The following is an 8,262-nucleotide window of genomic DNA, read 5'->3' as shown; positions in this document are numbered from 1 at the left end:
CTTTTGTCTCCTTAGGTAGGTATATTCCTAGGAATTGTATTCTTTTTGTTGCAGTGGTAAATGGGAGTGTTTCCTTAATTTCTCTTTCACATTTTTCATCATTGGTGTATAGGAATGCAAGAGATTTCTGTGCATTAATTTTGTATCCTGCTACTTTACGAAATTCATTGATTAGTTGTAGTAGTTTTCTGGTAGCATCTTTAGGATTCTCTGTGTATAGTATCATGTCATCTGCAATCAGTGACAGCTTTACTTCTTCTTTTCTGATTTGGATTCCTTTTATTTCTTTTTCTTCTCTGATTGCTGAGGCTAAAACTTCCAAAACTCTGTTGAATAATAATGGTGAGAGTGGGCAACCTTGTCTTGTTCCTGATCTTAGTGGAAATGGTTTCAGTTTTTCACCATTGAGGACGATGTTGGCTGTGGGTTTGTCATATATGGCCTTTATTATGTTGAGGTAAGTTCCCTCTATGCCTACATTCTGGAGGGTTGAATTTTGTCAAAAGCTTTTTCTGCATCTATTGAGAAGATCATATGCTTTTTATCCTTCAATTTGTTAATATGGTGTATCACATTGATTGATTTGTGTATATTGAACAGTCCTTGCATTCCTGGGATAAACCCCACGTGATCATGGTGTATGATCCTTTTAATGTGCTGTTGGATTCTGTTTGCTAGTATTCTGTTGAGGATTCTTGCATCTATGTTTATCAGTGATATTGCCTGTAGTTTTCTCTCTTTGTGACATCCTTGTCTGCTTTTGGTATCAGGGTGATGGTGGTCTCGTAGAAGGAGTTTGGGAGTGTTCCTCCCTCTGCTATATTTTGGAAGAGTTTGAGAAGGATAGGTGTTAGCTCTTCTCTAAATGTTTGATAGAATTCGCCTGTGAAGCCATCTGGTCCTCAGCTTTTGTTTGTTGCAAGATTTTTAACCACAGTCTCAATTTCAGCACTTGTGATTGGTCTGTTTATATTTTCTATTTCTTCCTGGTTCAGTGTCAGAAGGTTGTGCTTTTCTAAGAATTTGTCCATTACTTCCAGGTTGTCCATTTTATTGGCATGTAGTTTCTTGTAGTAATCTCTCATGATCCTTTGTATTTCTGCAGTGTCAGTTGTTACTTTTCCTTTTTCATTTCTAATTCTATTGATTTGAGTCTTTTCTCTTTTTTCTTGATGAGTCTGGTTAATGGTTTATCAATTTTGTTTATCTTCTCAAAGAACCAGCTTTTGGTTTTATGTATCTTTGCTATTGTTTCCTTCATTTCTTTTTCATTTATTTCTGATCTGATCTTTATGACTTCTTTCCTTCTGCTAACTTTGGGGGTTTTTTGGTCTTCTTTCTCTAATTGCTTTAGGTGTAAAGTTAGGTTGTTTATTTGAGATGTTTTTTGTTTCTTGAGATAGGATTGTATTGATATAAACTTCCCTCTTAGAACTGCTTTTGCTGCATCCCATAGGTTTTGGGTCGTCGTTTTTTCATTGTCATTTGTTCCTAGGTATTTTTTGATTTCCTCTTTGATTTCTTCAGTGATCTCTTGGTTATTAAGTAGTGTATTGTTTAGCATCCATGTGTTTGTATTTTTGACAGATATTTTCCTGTAATTGATATCTAGTCTCATAGCATTGTAGTCGGAAAAGATACTTGATATGACTTCAGTTTTCTTAAATTTACCAAGACTTGATTTGTGACCCAAGACATGATCTATCCTGGAGAATGTTCCATGAACACTTGAGAAGAAAGTGTATTCTGTTGTTTTTGGATGGAATGTCCTATAAATATCAATTAAGTCCATCTTGTTTAATGTATCATTTAAAGCTTGTGTTTCCTTATTTATTTTCATTTTGGATGATCTGTCCATTGGTCAAAGTGGGGTGTTAAAGTCCCCTACTATTATTGTGTTACTGTCGATTTCCCCTTTTATGGCTGTTAGCATTCACCTTATGTATTGAGGTGCTCCTATGTTGGGTGTATAAATATTTAAAATTGTTATATCTTCTTCTTGGATTGATCCCTTGATCATTATGTAGTGTCCTTCTTTGTCTCTTGTAATGGTCTTTATCTTAAAGTCTATTTTGTCTGATATGAGAATTGCTACTCCAGCTTTCTTTTGATTTCCATTTGCATGGAATATCTTTTTCCATCCCTTCACTTTCAGTCTGTATGTGTCCCTAGGTCTGAAGTGGGTCTCTTGTAGACAGCGTATATATGGGTCTTGTTTTTGTATCCATTTAGCCAGTCTATGTCTTTTGGTTGGAGCATTTAATCCATTTACATTTAAGGTAATTATTGATATGTATGTTCCTATTACCACTTTCTCAATTGTTTTGGGTTTGTTGTTGTAGGTCTTTTCCTTCTCTTGTGTTTCCTGCCTAGAGAAGTTCCTTTAGCATTTGTTGTAAGGCTGGTTTGGTGGTGCTGAATTCTCTTAGCTTTTGCTTCTCTGTAAAGGCTTTAATTTCTCTGTCAAATCTGAATGAGATCCTTCCTGGATGGAGTAATCTTGGTTGTAGGTTTTTCCCTTTCATCACTTTAAATATGTCTTGCCACTCCCTTCTGGCTTGCAGAGTTTCTGCTGAAAGATCAGCTGTTAAGCTTATGGGGATTCCCTTTTATGTTATTTGTTGTTTTTCCCTTGCTGCTTTTAATATGTTTTCTTTGTATTTAATTTTTGATAGTTTGATTAGTATGTGTCTTGGCATGTTTCTCTTTGGATTTATCCTGTATGGGATTCTCTGTGCTTCCTGGACTTGACTATTTCCTTTCCCATATTAGGGAAGTTTTCAATTATAATGTCCTCAAATATTTTCTCAGTCCCTTTCTTTTTCTCTTCTTCTTCTGGGACCCCTATCATTCGAATGTTGGTGCATTTAATGTTGTCCCAGAGGTCTATGAGACTGTCCTCAAGTCTTTTCATTGTTTTTTCTTAATCTGCTCTGTGGTAGTTATTTCCACTATTTTATCTTCCAGGTCACTTATCTGTTCTTCTGCCTCAGTTATTCTGCTATTGATTCCTTCTAGAGAATTTTTAATTTCATTTATTGTGTTGTTCATCATTGTTTGTTTGCTCTTTAGTTCTTCTAGGTCCTTGTTAAATGTTTCTTGTATTTTCTCCATTCTAGGTCCAAGATTTGGTATCATATTCACTATCATTACTCTGAATTCTTTTTCAGGTAGACTGCCTATTTCCTGTTCATTTGTTTGGTCTGGTGGGTTTTTACCTTGCTCCTTCATCTGCTGTGTGTTTCTCTGTCTTCTCATTTTGCTTAACTTGCTGTGTTTGGGGTCTCCTTTTCACAGGCTGCAGGTTCGTACTTCCCGTTGTTTTTGGTGTCTGCTCCCAGTGGCTAACGTTGGTTCAGTGGGTTGTGTAGGCTTCCTGGTGGAGGGGACTGGTGCCTGTATTCTGGTGGATGAGGCTGGATCTTGTCTTTCTGGTGGGCAGGACTGCATCCGCTGGTGTGTTTTGGGGTGTCTGTGACCTTATTATGATTTTAGGCAGCCTCTCTGCTAATGGGTGGGGTTGTGTTCCTGTCTTGCTAATTGTTTGGCATAGGGTGTCCAGCGCTGTAGCTTGCTGGTCATTGAGTGGAGCTGGGTCTTAGCATTGAGATGGAGATCTATGGGAGAGCTTTCAACGTTTGATATTACGTGGAGCCAGGAGGTCTCTGGTGGGCCAATGTCCTGAACTCGGCTCTCCCACCTCAGAAGCACAGGCCTGACACCTGGCCGGAGCACCAAGACCCTGTCAGCCACACGGCTCATAAGAAAAGGGAGAAAAAAAGAAAGAAAGAAAAAAAGGAAATAAAGTTATTAAAATAAAAAGTAAGTATTAAAAATAAAAAAAATTAAAAAGTAATAAAAAAAAGGGGAAAAAAAAGACAGGAAGAAGAGAGCAACGAAGCCAAAAAACAAATCCACCAATGATAACAAGCGCTAAAAACTATACTAAAAAAACAAAAAAACAAAAAAAAAGGACAGACAGAACCCTAGGACAAATGGTAAAAGCAAAGCTATAGAACCAAAATCACACAAAGAAGCATATATATACACACTCACAAAAAGAGAAAAAGGAAAAATATATATATATCATTGCTCCCAAAGTCCACCGTCTCAATTTTGGGATGATTCATTGTCTATTCAGGTATTCTACAGATGCAGGTACATCAAGTTGATTGTGGAGATTTAATCCGCTGCTCCTGAGGTTGCTGGGAAAAATTTCCCTTTCTCTTCTTTGTTTGCACAGCTCCTGGGGTTCAGCTTTGGATTGGCCCCGCCTCTGCATGTAGGTTGCCTGAGGGCATCTGTTCCCGCCCAGACAGGACGGGGTTAAAGGAACAGCTGATTAGGGGGCTCTGGCTCACTCAGGCTGGGGGGAGGGAGGGGTACAGAGTGCACGGTGAGCCTGCGGTGGCAGAGGCTGGCGTAACGTTGCAACAGCCTGAGATGCGACATGTGTTCTCCTGGGGAAGGTGTCCCTGGATCACGGGACCCTGGTAGTGGTGGGCTGCACAGGCTCCCGGGAGGGGAGGTGTGGATAGTGACCTGTGCTTGCACACAGGCTTCTTGGTGGCTGCAGCAGCAGCCTTAGCGTTTCATTCCCATGTCTGTTGTCCACGCTGATAGCCGCAGCTCGCGCCCATCTCTGGAGCTCATTTAGGCGGTGCTGTGAATCCCCTCTCCTTGCGCACCCCACAACAATGGTCTCTTGCCTCTTAGGCAGCTCCAGACTTTTTCCTGGACTCCCTCCTGGCTAGCTGTGGTGCACTAACCCCTTCAGGCTGTGTTCACACTGCCAACTCCAGTCCTCTCCCTGGGATCTGACCTCCGAAGCCCGAGCCTCAGCTCCCAGCCCCCGCCCATCCCGGCGGGTGAGCAGACAAGCCTCTCGGGCTGGTGAGTGCTGGTCGGCAGCGATCCTCTGTGGGGGAATCTCTGCTTTACCCTCTGCACCTCTGTTGCTGCGCTCTCCTCCATGACTCTGAAGCTGCCCCCCCCCGCCACCCCCGTCTCCACCAGTGAAGGGGCTTCCTAGCGTGTGGAAACTTTTCCTCCTTCACAGCTCCCTTCCAGAGGTGCAGGTCCTGTCCCTATCCTTTTATCTCTGTCTTTTCTTTTTTCTTTTGCCCTACCCAGGTATGTAGGGAGTTTCTTGCCTTTTGGGAGGTCTGAGGTCTTCTGCCAGCATTCAGTAGGTGTTCTGTAGGAGTTGTTCCACATATCAATGTATTTCTGAGTTATTTGTGGGGAGGAAGGGGATCTCTACGTGTGGAGGGGACCTCCACAGATGGTTCAGTGTTCACCCAACATTTTTCATTCTCTCCCTTTCACCGCAGCATCACCCAAGCGCTCACCCTGTGAGCAACCCGGGGAGCAGACAAGCCTCAAGGCCTCCTCTTTCAACTTGTGGCGGAGGGAGGTAGGGTGAATTTTAGAGTGAAGAAATTAGGAAACTTTGAAATCTGTCTGCACTCCTGGACTCACAATGAAAGATAAACATTTTTTCCTTAAAAGAAAGAAATAAATAGAGATTTGAGCTCTCTCAAGAATAAGTCTAACTTATTATCCGTCTTGTTGCACACTGAAATGCCAGAGAGGAGGAGGGGGGTGGGAGGGGGAAAACTAGTTCCGTATTGAAACAGATCAACAGAGGCAGGCATGAGCAGTCTGCACGGCTATTTCTTTCCCTTGTAAAGCGCCGAGTTTCCAGCTGCGATTAAAGATGCCCACCCAGGCTGGGCCTCCATGGATTCTGCAGGAGGCAGGCTGGGTCCACTGCCTGGAGACACACACCAAGGGCTGCCTGCCGCCTGGGCTGAGCTGGCTTTGGTTTGTGCAAGGCTGCCATCGTGTGGCCGCCGTGGGTATCTCCCTGGGAAAACTGCCCACGCTCTCTGCAAATCTAAGATCACCGTTTTCTGCCACCAGTCAGAAGGAGGGCTCAAGATATCGATTACGAGGAAAATCAGGTTCTAAGGTTCCCATCCAGGTCTGAATCTTCTCAAAAATACCAGATGCTGAGTCAGCCTAAAACTCTGAGGGAAAATCTGTCTGAAGTGCAGTGCATAGCAACGAGTGTCACCACCGCTGCCAGACATTGAACCCCTAAGGCAAGCTTCTGCATGACCCTGGGTCCCCAACGTCCTCTGCCCACCTTGCATCTGGTTTTCTTTACTGAGCAGGATTTTAAGGTTCATCCATGTTGTAGCATGTATTAGCACTTCATTCCTTTTTATAGCTGAAGAATATTCCATTGTATGGATATACCACATTTTGTCTATCCCCCCTGCCAATTGATGGATTTTTTAGTTGATTTCAGTTTTTGGTTATTATCAACAATGCTGCTATGAACATATGTGTACAAGTTTTTATGTGGACATATGCCTTCAGTTCTCTTGCATATATACCCAAGAGTGGGATTTCTGGATCTTACGGTAAGTTTGGGGTGGAGCAGCCCACAGGGCACGGGCCCAGGATCTGGGGATAGCGTTCTGCCAAGTAATGACTTCCCTGTGAATTTTTCTATATATATTCATTGTAGAGTCAAATAACTTCCTCCCCGTTAACTCCCTTTAGATGGCAATAAAAGGGCATGCATTTATAAAACACAACTATTACTACTGCAACACTGAAAGCAACCAAAGGAAAAGCAGATAAACTAGACTTCATCAAAATTCTAAATGTCACACTTCAAATCACATCACCAAGAAAGTGAAAAGACAACCCATGGAATGGGAGAAAATATCAATATTTGCAAATGATGTACGTGATAAGAGACTTGTATCCAGAATATATAAAGAACTATTACAACTCAAAAATAAAAAGACAATCCATTTAAGAAATGGGCAAAGAACTGAATAAACGTTTCTCCAAAGAAGACATAAAAAGGGCTGACAAGCACATGGAAAGTTGCTCCACGTCACTAGTCATCAAGGAAATGCACGTGAAAACCATTATGAGATACTAGTTCTCAAGCATTAGGATGGGGCCATAATCACAAAGATAAAAAGCAAAGAGTGCTGGCTGGGATGGGGAGAAACTGGAACACTCCCCTATTGCTGGAGGAAATGTAAAATGGTGTATCACTTTGAAAAATAATTTGGCAGTTCCTCAAAATGTTAAAAATAGAGTTACCATATGACCTGAAATTCCACACTTGGTTATAGACCCAAGAGAATTGAAGGCATATGTCCACATAAAAACACAATGTTCGGGCTTCCCTGGTGGCGCGGTGGTTGGGAGTCTGCCTGCTAATGCAGGGGACACGGGTTCGAGCCCTGGTCTGGGAGGATCCCACATGCCGCGGGGCGGCTGGGCCCGTGAGCCACAACTACTGAGCCTGCGCGTCTGGAGCCTGTGCTCCGCAACAAGAGAGGCCGCGATGGTGAGAGGCCCGCGCACCGCGATGAAGAGTGGCCCCCACTTGCCGCAACTAGAGGAAGCCCTCGCACAGAAACGAAGACCCAACACAGCCAAATAATAAAATAAATAAATAAATAAAAATTAAAAAGGTGCTTAAAAAAAAAAAAAACACACAATGTTCATAGCAGCATTATTGATGGTTGCCCAAAACTGACATCAACCCAAAAGTCCATCAATCAAGAAATGGATTTGTAAAAAGTGGTATATCCATATGGTGGAATATTCTTCAGTTATTCTCATACATGCTACGACATGGATGAACCTTAAAAACGTTATGCTAAATGAAAAAAAGAAAAGAGAGATGCAAATGACCACACGTTGTATGATCCCACTTGTATGACATGTCCACAATAGGCAATTCTAGAGAGAGAAAGTAGAATTTGTGGTTGCCTAGGGCTGGGTGGTAGGTGGAAAGGGAGAGACTGCTAATGGGTACAGGGTTTCTTTTTGAGGTACTGACTGTGGTGGTGGTTGCACAACTCTGTAAACATACTAGAAACCATGACAGTATATACTTTAAAAGAAATAAACTTGATGGACTGTAAATTATATCTCAACAGAGCTGTTATATAATAACAGGCAAGAACATGGAGGAACGGAATAATAAATTTTAAAACAGTGATTTAATAAAACAACACACCAGAGAAGCAGAGTCAAGATGGCGGAGTGGGAGGACGCAGAGTTCACATCTCCCCACAACTAGAGCATCTACCAGACACGGGTGGGGACTCCAACGCCCAAGGAAGAGGGAGGAACCCCTGAGTGACCAGGTAGGATGTGGGGGGGAGTGAGGAGGGAGGAGAAGTGGAGATCAGACAGGACTGGCACCCCTGAGGGGTGGCT

Source organism: Balaenoptera physalus (genome assembly GCF_965194825.1).
Source record: "Balaenoptera physalus genome assembly, chromosome: 2".
NCBI lineage: Eukaryota > Metazoa > Chordata > Mammalia > Artiodactyla > Balaenopteridae > Balaenoptera > Balaenoptera physalus.
This window is presented reverse-complemented; position numbering follows the sequence as displayed.